The following is a 10063-nucleotide window of genomic DNA, read 5'->3' as shown; positions in this document are numbered from 1 at the left end:
GGATCATTGTCATGCTGAAAGACCCAGCCACGCTTCATCTTCAGTGCCCTTGCTGATGGAAGGAGGTTTTCACTCAAAATCTCACGATACATGGCCCCATTCATTCTTTCCTTTACACGGATCAGTCGTCCTGGTCCCTTTCCAGAAAAACAGCCCCAAAGCATGATGTTTCCACCCCCATGCTTCACAGTAGGTATGGTGTTCTTTGGATGCAACTCTGCATTCTTTCTCCTCCAAACACGACGAGTTGAGTTTTTACCAAAAAGTTATATTTTGGTTTCATCTGACCATATGACATTCTCCCAATCCTCTTCTGGATCATCCAAATGCCTTCTAGCAAACTTCAGACGGGACAGGCATGTACTGGCTTAAGCAGGGGGACACGTGTGGAATTGCAGGATTTAAGTCCCTGGCGGCGTAGTGTGTTACTGATGGTAGCCTCTGTTACTTTGGTCCCAGCTCTCTGCAGGTCATTCACTAGGTCCCCCCGTGTGGTTCTGGGATTTTTGCTCACCGTTCTTGTGATCATTTTGACCCCACGGGGTGAGATCTTGCGTGGAGCCCCAGATGGAGGGAGATTAGCAGTGGTCTTGTATGTCTTCCATTTTCTAATAATTGCTCCCACAGTTAATTTCTTCACACCAAGCTGCTTACCTATTGCAGATTCAGTTTTCCCAGCCTGGTGCAGGTCTACAATTTAGTCTCTGGTCTCCTTTGACAGCTCTTTGGTCTTGGCCATAGTGGAGTTTGGAGTATGACTGTTTGAGGTTGTGGACAGGTGTCTTTTATACTGATAACGAGTTCAAAAAGGTGCCATTAATACAGGTAACGAGTGGAGGACAGAGGAGCCTCTTAAAGAAGAAGTTACAGGTCTGTGAGAGCCAGAAATCTCGCTTGTTTGTAGGTGACCAAATACTTATTTTACCGAGGAATTTACCAATTAATTCATTAAAAATCCTACAATGTGATTTCCTGGATTGTTTCCCCCATTCTGTCTGTCATAGTTGAGGTATACCTATGATAGAAATGACAGGCATCTCTCATCTTTTTAAATGGGAGAACTTGCACAATTGGTGGCTGACCAAATACTTTTTTGCCCCACTGTATATATATTTTTTTAAATATTCACCCCCCCCCCTTTGTATGTATGTGGGAATGAGATTGCGGGGTAATGGGGTTTTTGGTTGTTTTACTATTTGTATTAGAAAATCACAGTATTCGACATTTAAGTTTTTGAAAATGTCTGTTTGCTATCTGTGCAAAACCTAATAAAAACGATTTGTCAAAAAAAGAAAATGTCTCCTCTTTACACATTTGGACACTTCATGCTGATCACATGCAGTACTTACTTAAAATGGTCAATTTGAATATTTTTGCGTGCTGGGGTCTTGGAATTGCATATGTGGATCTAATGAGCCCAATTATATTCATGTGTGATGATGTTAGGCCCCATAGGACCCATTTCATTGGAGTGAAACCATTTCTTGAAGATTGACACACAGTATAAAATGAGCTGTTGTGGTCTCTAGCCTACTCACAGCCATAAACTAAAGATGGAGGGCTTTCAGAGGATGTATGGCATTCCTAGGTTTATTGACAAAAAGGGGGTTTCTGAGCAGTTTCCAAAACATAAGTGCTCATCGTCCAAATGCAAAAAGATTAGATTTTTGATTCCAAATCACAGCATAGATTATTCCATGTCTTGGTGTCCTAATGTGATACTTTGAAAGGATTTTTGACCATATTTGGCAATTCTCGAGTGGTAAATATGCTTAAAGGTCCCATATTGTGGCCGTTTTTACTGATCATAATTCCATTGTTGAGGTGTACTAGAATAGATTTACATTGTTCAATGTTCCAAAATCACATTGGTTTTCTCATACAGCATCTCTGTAGAGCAGGGGTGTCAAACTCAAATACACAGTGGGCCGAAATTAAGAAATTGCTACAAGTCGAGGGCCGGACGGGTTCCACGTTTATTGAAAACTTATTGAAACAACCTTATTGCACATATTGAACCTGGAACTAACAAGGCCTATAGATTATTGCCTATAAAACAACATTAATTATGAAATAAATGAAAGAAAAATTATAAATAAATAACAAAAGAACATTTTCTACAGGTAAACAACAGCCAGAAGTAATTTACTTCAAAGAAAAATCAAATGTCCTGTAGTAGCAAGAGAACAAAATGCAAATATTAAACTGCATTAAAAACTGAAACTGTGTCAAAGCACCGTTTGCTGCTCTGTGATGCTCACTTGTCTGAGCCAGATACTTGGTGTCTTATCTTGGTTACAAGTTCATCAATGTCTGGGGTCAGGCTCTGAGCTGAGGAAATCCTCAGGATTGAGTGAAGGTGTTCATCAGTAAGACGAGTCCTGTGTGAAGTTTTGTTTTTCTTCATCAAAGAGAACAGCTGTTCACACAAGTATGTGCGGCCAAACATAGAGAGCCTTTGAGCAGCCTGGGAGCGTAGATGGGGCATTGTGTCGGGGATGAAACGTGGAAACTCTGCAGCGCCCACAGACTCATATTTTGCCTTCAGTGTGTCACTACATTGGAGCTCGATCAGCTCCATTTGCAGGTTTGATGGTGCGCTTTCCACGTCAGCTGCAAATGGATTACTGAGCAGTTCAAACCTGCTTTTTTGGGCTTCAAAATCGGCAAATCGCCTTGTGAAGTCAGCACCAAGTATGCCGAGTTTTTCAGTAAACTGTCTAGTTGGGATAACAGCGGCAGCGACCTGCTCTTTTATTGTTTGGCAGTGCGGGAAATGGCTCAAGTTTTCCTGAAGAATCTGCGTCTCCCACAGGCGCAGCTTGGTTTTAAAAGCCCTCACTGTAGCGTACATGTCAGTGATGACACGGCCCCGCCCCTGAAGCTGCAGGTTAAGCGCATTCAGGTGGCTCGTGATGTCACACAGAAACGCTACTTCACACAGTCCCGGCGTCACGGGGGGGGCGTGAGGGGGCAACGCGGACTGTCCGCCCCCTCAATCAAAATAGTATTTTTTTAATGTATTTTTTATTGTTTTTAGTTTTATTACAACAGTTTATGATGTGTTAAAAACAACAGAAAACTCCACTGACAAACCAAAATGAACAGCATGGGTAAATAAAAAAACAGCTTTGCAATTTACGCAGTTTAGGCTACGTCAAATTGACGGTTAGCCTACTGACGGTCAGTGCGTCATCCCGATTCCCGCCATAAAACAAAAACAAACGAAGCAACGTAGCAGCTATTTTAATTCAAGCGGACATTCAGAATATTTTATACATCTCTGTCTATGGACAGAATGGATATTCGCAAATGGCTGAAAAAGCCAGAAACAACCACACCGTCTGCGGCATCACCGCCGCCTGGCAGCAGCAGCAGCAGGAGCACCGGAGAGGACGAGGAACACCTGCCGAGGGAGGAGCCGCAGGTTCAGCCTCGCAGTGAGGAGAGTGAGCTGGGTTCACTGGGACCGGAGAGCCCGCTGTCGCACTCACAGCATGGTTTAGGCCTACCAGAGGACCTCGGAGTTGACAAGCCAGCTCAGGTTCATCTCAGGCAGTTTCCAAAGAAGCAACAGCATAATAATGACTGTAAACGGTCATTTTCGGCTAATTGGTACAACGAGAGAGACTGGCTTGAATATTCGCAGCAATTGGATGCAGCCTTTTGTTTTCCCTGCAGGAAATTTGGAGGGAGTGACTCTGTTTTCACAAGAACTGGATATACTAATTGGAAGCATGCTAATGATAAGGCAAAGGGATTTAGCAGGCACAGTAACAGCAAAGAGCATCAAGCATGCAATGGTAGCTGGAAAGAGAAGGAAATGCGATGCAACACAGGCAGTGAAATTTCAACCATGGTTAACTCTCATCAGCTTGCGCGAAACCGCCTGTATGTGTCTGCAATTGTTGACATAATTGAATTTCTTGTCTCAAACGAACTGCCACTGAGGGGTGAAGTGGATTCAGTCAATAGCAGAGATGAACTGGGAAGCGGAATGTTTCTCTCCCTGTTTGGTTACACGCTGAGGCAAAACCAAGAGCTTGCAAAGGCTTTCAGTACAATTCCAAAAAACGCAACTTACACATCACATGATATTCAAAATCACATCATTGAACTGATGAGCACGATCGTAACAGAGCAAATTGTTAAAGATGTCGGGGAGTCATGGTTTACACTCAAGGTAGATGGAACTAAAGACCCGACAGGCAGTGAAAATGTATCTATAGTTGTGCGTTATATGGACAAGGACTACAAAATGCAAGAGAGGCTGTTATCAATGCAGACAACGGACAAATGTGATGCCCAGTCACTCACTAATGTTGTGCTTGATGAACTGTCAAATGCTGGCCTTGACGCAAACAAAATTCTTAGTCAGTGTTATGACGGAGCCAGCGTCATGTCGGGACGAGAGGGAGGCATGCAGAAGCTTATTCAAAATAAGTTAAACAGAGAAGTGCCTTACATCCATTGTTTCAACCACCAATTACATTTGGTGATCGTGCATGCTATTTCCTCAGAGAGTGCAGTTGGGGATTTTTTTGAAGTGTGCAATTCCCTTTATAAATTTATGAAAAAGCCCACTGTAGCCGCACAGTACAAAGGAGAGAAGCTTAAAAGGCTGTTAGAGCAGCGATGGACCGGACACCTTGACACGGTGTCTGTGGTGCTGAAGTCACACACTGCACTGGTGGACTTCCTGAAAGAGATCGGAACCATGGGAGCAAGTGCTGATGTGAAAATTGAATCTGTTGGACTTCACAAGGCCATTACAGAACAGAGCTTCACATTTCTCACCGGTGTGATGCACAAACTATTGGGGCTGATGGACCCAGCCAATCGGATGCTGCAAGCCGAAGAAACAGATCTAATCACTGCAGTCCAGCTCATTCAAAGTGCCTCTTCTTGCATAGAGGATCTACGATCAGATGCGGAATTTCAGAAACTGTGGTCTGACAGCGATGCAGGTGATGGCGCCGGCGTGCCTGCTCCTCCAAAACGGCAGCGGCAGGCCACCAGGACGCTACAAGACTACGTGGTGAGTGAAAGCCTTGGGCAGCGCGAAGTGGACATTCAACAAGAGTGCAAGCGGCTGTTTTTTGGCATCATCGACTCTATTCTGAGTGAAATGGCTGCACGTTTCAGCGAGCGTAACGGGAAATATATGTCAGCTTTGGACGCTTTGGACCCCGCCAGTGTGAATTTCCTGGAGGCTGAGAAAGTGAAACCACTACTGGATTTAACAAACACAGACATGGTTGAGGCACAGTTCACAGTTGCGCGAGAGTTTTTGAAAAGCCGGTGCACAGGCCAGGGAGAAGTGAGAGTGACTTTGAGTCACCTTGTTGCAAAGGAGTCCAGGGTATTAAGTGCCATACCAGCGGTAATGACAGCATTCAAACACGCACTAACATTCGGGGCATCAACTGCTACATGTGAAAACTCGTTCTCCACGTTGAAGAATGTATTTAGTGAGCACAGACGCAGCATGTTGCATCGACGCAAAGCCCATCTCATCCAGCTGGCCTTTGAGAATGACCTCAGTAGGAAATTCAAAGATGAATAGAAGGAGATGCTGCTGAGGAGGTTCCACTCGTCAGGAAAGAGGAGACTGCAACTCTACTGAAGGTAAGAGCTGGTTATTTTATCATTTGTATTGTTGCTACTGTTTGTTAGCAATGTGGTTATTGATCATACGTTGTTGGATAGATCAGCGCCTCTGATCTGTGGAGTCTGTTTTGATGTTGCTCTGTTATGTTTTCTCATTCTATGCAGCATCATGTGACATGTCACCGCCGGTGACATGTCACATGATGCTGTGACTCACCGCCCCCCCTCGGTTTTCAGCTGCCCCCCCCTCTGTACTGAGCTGGAGCCGGGACTGACTTCACACAGAAACTTTTTATTTCGGAGCTCTGATGTGTCTTTCCCTTTGCTTTCCATGAACTCACAGATCTCCTCACGCAACTCGAAAAATCTTTCCAGCACCTTTCCCTGGCTTAGCCATAGCACCTCTGTGTGATAGGGCAAGTCACCATAGTCCGAATTTAACTCCGCCAGAAAAGACTTGAACTGGCGGTGATTTAAACCTCTGGCTCTGATAAAGTTAACCGCTCGTGTTTTGATGCTCATTACATGTTCCATTTTCAAGGCTTTGCCACACAACGATTCCTGGTGTATGATGCAGTGATAAGCTGTCAGCTCACTTGTGACGTTTTCATCCTGCATGATGCATCTTTTCTCGGATCCTCCCCACCAATCCACTTTTTTGACCGCACATCGCAGGCGCTCCATCTGTTGTCAGTCCAACAAGTTTATCCCACGGCAGCCCCATTTTATCTACACATCTGGACACCTCTTCAAAGAGATCTTTCCCCGTAGTTGTGCCATGCATTGAGCGTAATCCAAAAAACGCACAGGCTTGAGTCCACTCCACGGATGAAAATTGACAGCTGGGAAGTATCAGAAGGGTCGGTGCTCTCATCCACAGCAAGGGAGTACGCGATGAAAGCTTTTCCCTTTCCCACAAGCTGTTGTTGGAGATTGGCAGCAAGGTGGCGAACACGGTCAGCAACGGTGTTTCGGCTCAGGCTCACATTTAAAAATGCTTGCCTTTTTTTCTGGGCACACGGTGTCGCAAACTTTAATCATGCAGTTTTTGACAAATTCCCCCTCGGTAAAGGGCCGGGATGATTTTGCAATCTCTGCTGCCTCAATAAAACTGGCCTTAACAGCAGCCTCGCTTTGTGATTTGGCTTTAGTGAACATAGCCTGCTGTGACACCAGACTTCTTTTTAATTCTTCTACCTTCTGTAGCCTTTGTGTCGGGTCCAGATGCTTGTATTTGTCGTGGTGCTTCGTTTCATAGTGTCTTTTTATGTTGTATTCTTTCATTACAGCCACACTGTCTCCGCACAGAAGACACACAGCTTTGCCCTTTACATGCCACCTGTCTTGAAAACCCCTGCCATTTTGTGGGGAGAGGGATGAAAGTTGACAGAAGTGCTGATGAACGATGGGGGCGCTTGTGATTGACGCGGGCCTGTGATTGACGTGCAGACGCACGGGCAGTGCATTATGGGATTTGTAGTATTATGGTGGCGCGTATGATATACCAGCGGGCCAGCTCTAATAGTAAATAGATTTTGTCATGCGGGCTAAAGATAATTCATTCACGGGCCGGATGTGGCCCGCGGGCCTTGAGTTTGACACATGTGCTCAGTGGCGGTGCGTCAATAGTGGGCGCTTGGGCGCCGCCCACCCTGACTTTTTGAGTTAAAAAACGTTATATATACAACATAATTGAAATAAGAAATGTACCGTGTTTATGGGTTAAATGTGTATGGGAGACCACTGTCAAGAACCGCTAAAATGTGTCCGGACATAATATATTGCCATTCGCCTTTTCTGAGAATAGGCAGGTCGGCTACCGTCCGTGGGCGCCGATAACATGGGAGTCTATAGGAGAGCTTATACTTTTCTCAGTCATTTTAGCAAGGATAGCTTTTCATTGGGGGATGAAACTTAGATCTGTGGGCGCAAATCTTTGCGCCCACAGCCAATGGCATTGTTTCTTAGTTCAATGTGACATTCTTAGATACGCGATTGGACTATTTCGGCGAATCAGCATCGTTATCATTCCCTAACCACAAGCGTAAAGAGCAGCACCGTAGCTAGCTGAAACTTAGATTGAGTGAATATGGCGACATCGATGGCTGAGAACTCCGTGCAAGCTCTACTTAAAACACCGTTTCATCGACTATCAGATGTCGAAAAGAAGAAATTGAAAGACTTGGGACCCGAGCGTCCGGATTTAAACATTCAACAGACGACCACTGATCGCGGGAGAATCTACACTCGGACTTTCTCCTCAAACTTGTATGCTAAGCGGAATTGGTTAGCTGGTTGTACAGTGAGCAATGCCTTTTTTTGTTTCCCTTGTCTGTTATTTCAAAGTCCTGGGACTGAAACACTTTGGACTACAACCGGGATGAAGGATCTAAAGCACTTCACACAAAAATGTAAGAAGCACGAATGTGGCCGCAGCCACCTAACCAACTGTCTTAAGCTAAACCTCTAAAAAAAGTGCTATTTAAACCGTGCCGCCCAACTGCGCCCCCCCAACAAAAAATGTTCACCAGCCGCCACTGCGATGTGCTGTAGTAGAGTATCCCGATTCTCTCTCTGTCCTAACGCCTTGTCGGAGCTCCTGCCCCCCCTTTTGAACCCAGTGTGCTCTGATTGCTCAGCTCGCCCACTCTGTTCTGATTGGTCAAGCAACTGAGAGGCTCCGCCCCTGTCTAACAGAGTGCTTTCCCAGCCTTCCCGTTACAGCTGAGCATCAGTTTATGTGTTACAATGACGGCGGTACAGCCATATATGTTTGAACCGGAGTCCGATCCTGAAAATGACACAGACCAACGTGATGGACCTGATCCACCGTCCCAAAGTAGACTGGAGCAGGCGGTTTCACAGTGAATGTTTTTACTTTGTATCGCTCTTACATTTCAGATGTAATGTTAGAACTGAAACAAAGTAGGAACTCTGCAGGCTTTGCATATCGGCATCAACCTGTGCAAGGTTTGTGAAGCTGTCGTCCTTGAAATGCCGGGTACACAGTACAGTACTTCGAACTGTTGAAGGAACAGTGTTAAAAATAAATTTCAACCACGGACTTTTTCGTGGTACTGCCTTCGGTAAGGCAAACAGATGATATTTCCCCTCACATTTCAGGGCACAAAATACTTTCTTGACATTTCAGTCTTTCAACAGTAAATGGTCGGTTGGCAGAGGGTGTGCCTATTGGTCTATAGCTATGGGCGTGCCAAATTGGCAATTGGTCTCCACATTTAGTGACGTCAACAACCCCGGAAGAAAAAAATGGAAAAAGAAAAATCTGCAACGAGGCGTTTGAGGGCAACATAGTTTTTTCTGTTTTAGAGTTTTACTCCCTACATGTTGTACTTTGATGGTTTGTGACTTCAGACTGTTTACATGCAGAAAAAGCTACACAACACACAAAAGGACGAGTTATAACCGGAAAAGCATAATAGAGGGACCTTTAAATTTAGCAGTAAATCTGTGTATCAAATGCTATCAACTCGAACATTTCTGCAACAACTTATGGGACATAATAGAGCAGGATAGCATCTCTCAAATACTTGGATCAATGTTCTGAGTCCTAAAACACTTTTTTTCATTCATTTAAATTTATAAACTATGTTTATAATAGATTTTTGACTAGAAATAAAAAGCTGGGTCACTCCTAGATGACAAACTGTTGAGCTGCTATCTCCCTCTAAAGACCTCCTGTGTCATTAAAAAAAAAAAATCACTCTTTACCAGGAAATCTTCAAAAAGATCCTCTTGTTTTTCGCCAAGGTAGAGTATGAGGCTGCGGATGACAGAGTCACGCCTCATGTCTATGCTTTGGTTCTGTGAAGAGAATAATATACTGAACTAATATTCATACACAATAAACTTTCAAGTAAGAAAACAAGAGTGTGCAAGGAGGAGTGATATGAGCAAACTGAGCAAGCGCCATGGAAAGATGGACCATGCAGGGGCATTTAAACAACCGAGTGTGAGGGTGTGTGCTGTATATGTTGGGCAATGTTTGATGTGTGTGTGAGTAAGGTCTGTCTCCCTTCAAAAAAATTTGATCATGCACAATTTTGAACAAGCATACCTGACTCCGTTTTTCCAGGAACGGCCTCAGCTTGTTCCCACGGACTCCTCCCTTGGCATTCATCAGGGCAACAAATTGTGATGTGTAGTGGTCGAGTTTGTACATGAAGCTCGGCTCCAGCGGAATTGTAGTTTTTCACCAGAACTCCGCCTTCATCTGGGTGACAAAAGAATCACAAGCACAAAATGAGGAACTGGACCAATAAGTCTGATACAAAATGAAGGCAGGGTAAATTCTGTATAGTGTGTTTTAAATCGTGCAGATATTAATGGTGGAATGAACAAGGTAGCTCTTTATAGAATTTTAACTTTGAGAGAATAACCTACCTCAGCTTCACAAAAAAAGCAAGCCATCTCTCTTTGAACTCATCAGCAG

At 44.4% G+C, this 10063-nt stretch overlaps 1 pseudogene; it reads right to left on the bottom strand.

Moving 5' to 3' along the window:
- Positions 1-2149: 2149 nt before the first annotated feature.
- Positions 2150-9751, bottom strand: LOC134868783 (general transcription factor II-I repeat domain-containing protein 2-like; annotated as a pseudogene).
- Between the last annotated feature and the right edge of the window lie 312 nt (positions 9752-10063).

This window comes from Eleginops maclovinus, chromosome 8 (genome assembly GCF_036324505.1).
Source record: "Eleginops maclovinus isolate JMC-PN-2008 ecotype Puerto Natales chromosome 8, JC_Emac_rtc_rv5, whole genome shotgun sequence".
NCBI lineage: Eukaryota > Metazoa > Chordata > Actinopteri > Perciformes > Eleginopidae > Eleginops > Eleginops maclovinus.
The sequence above is the reverse complement of the archived record's forward strand: the minus strand, read 5'-3'. Positions and strand labels throughout refer to the sequence as shown.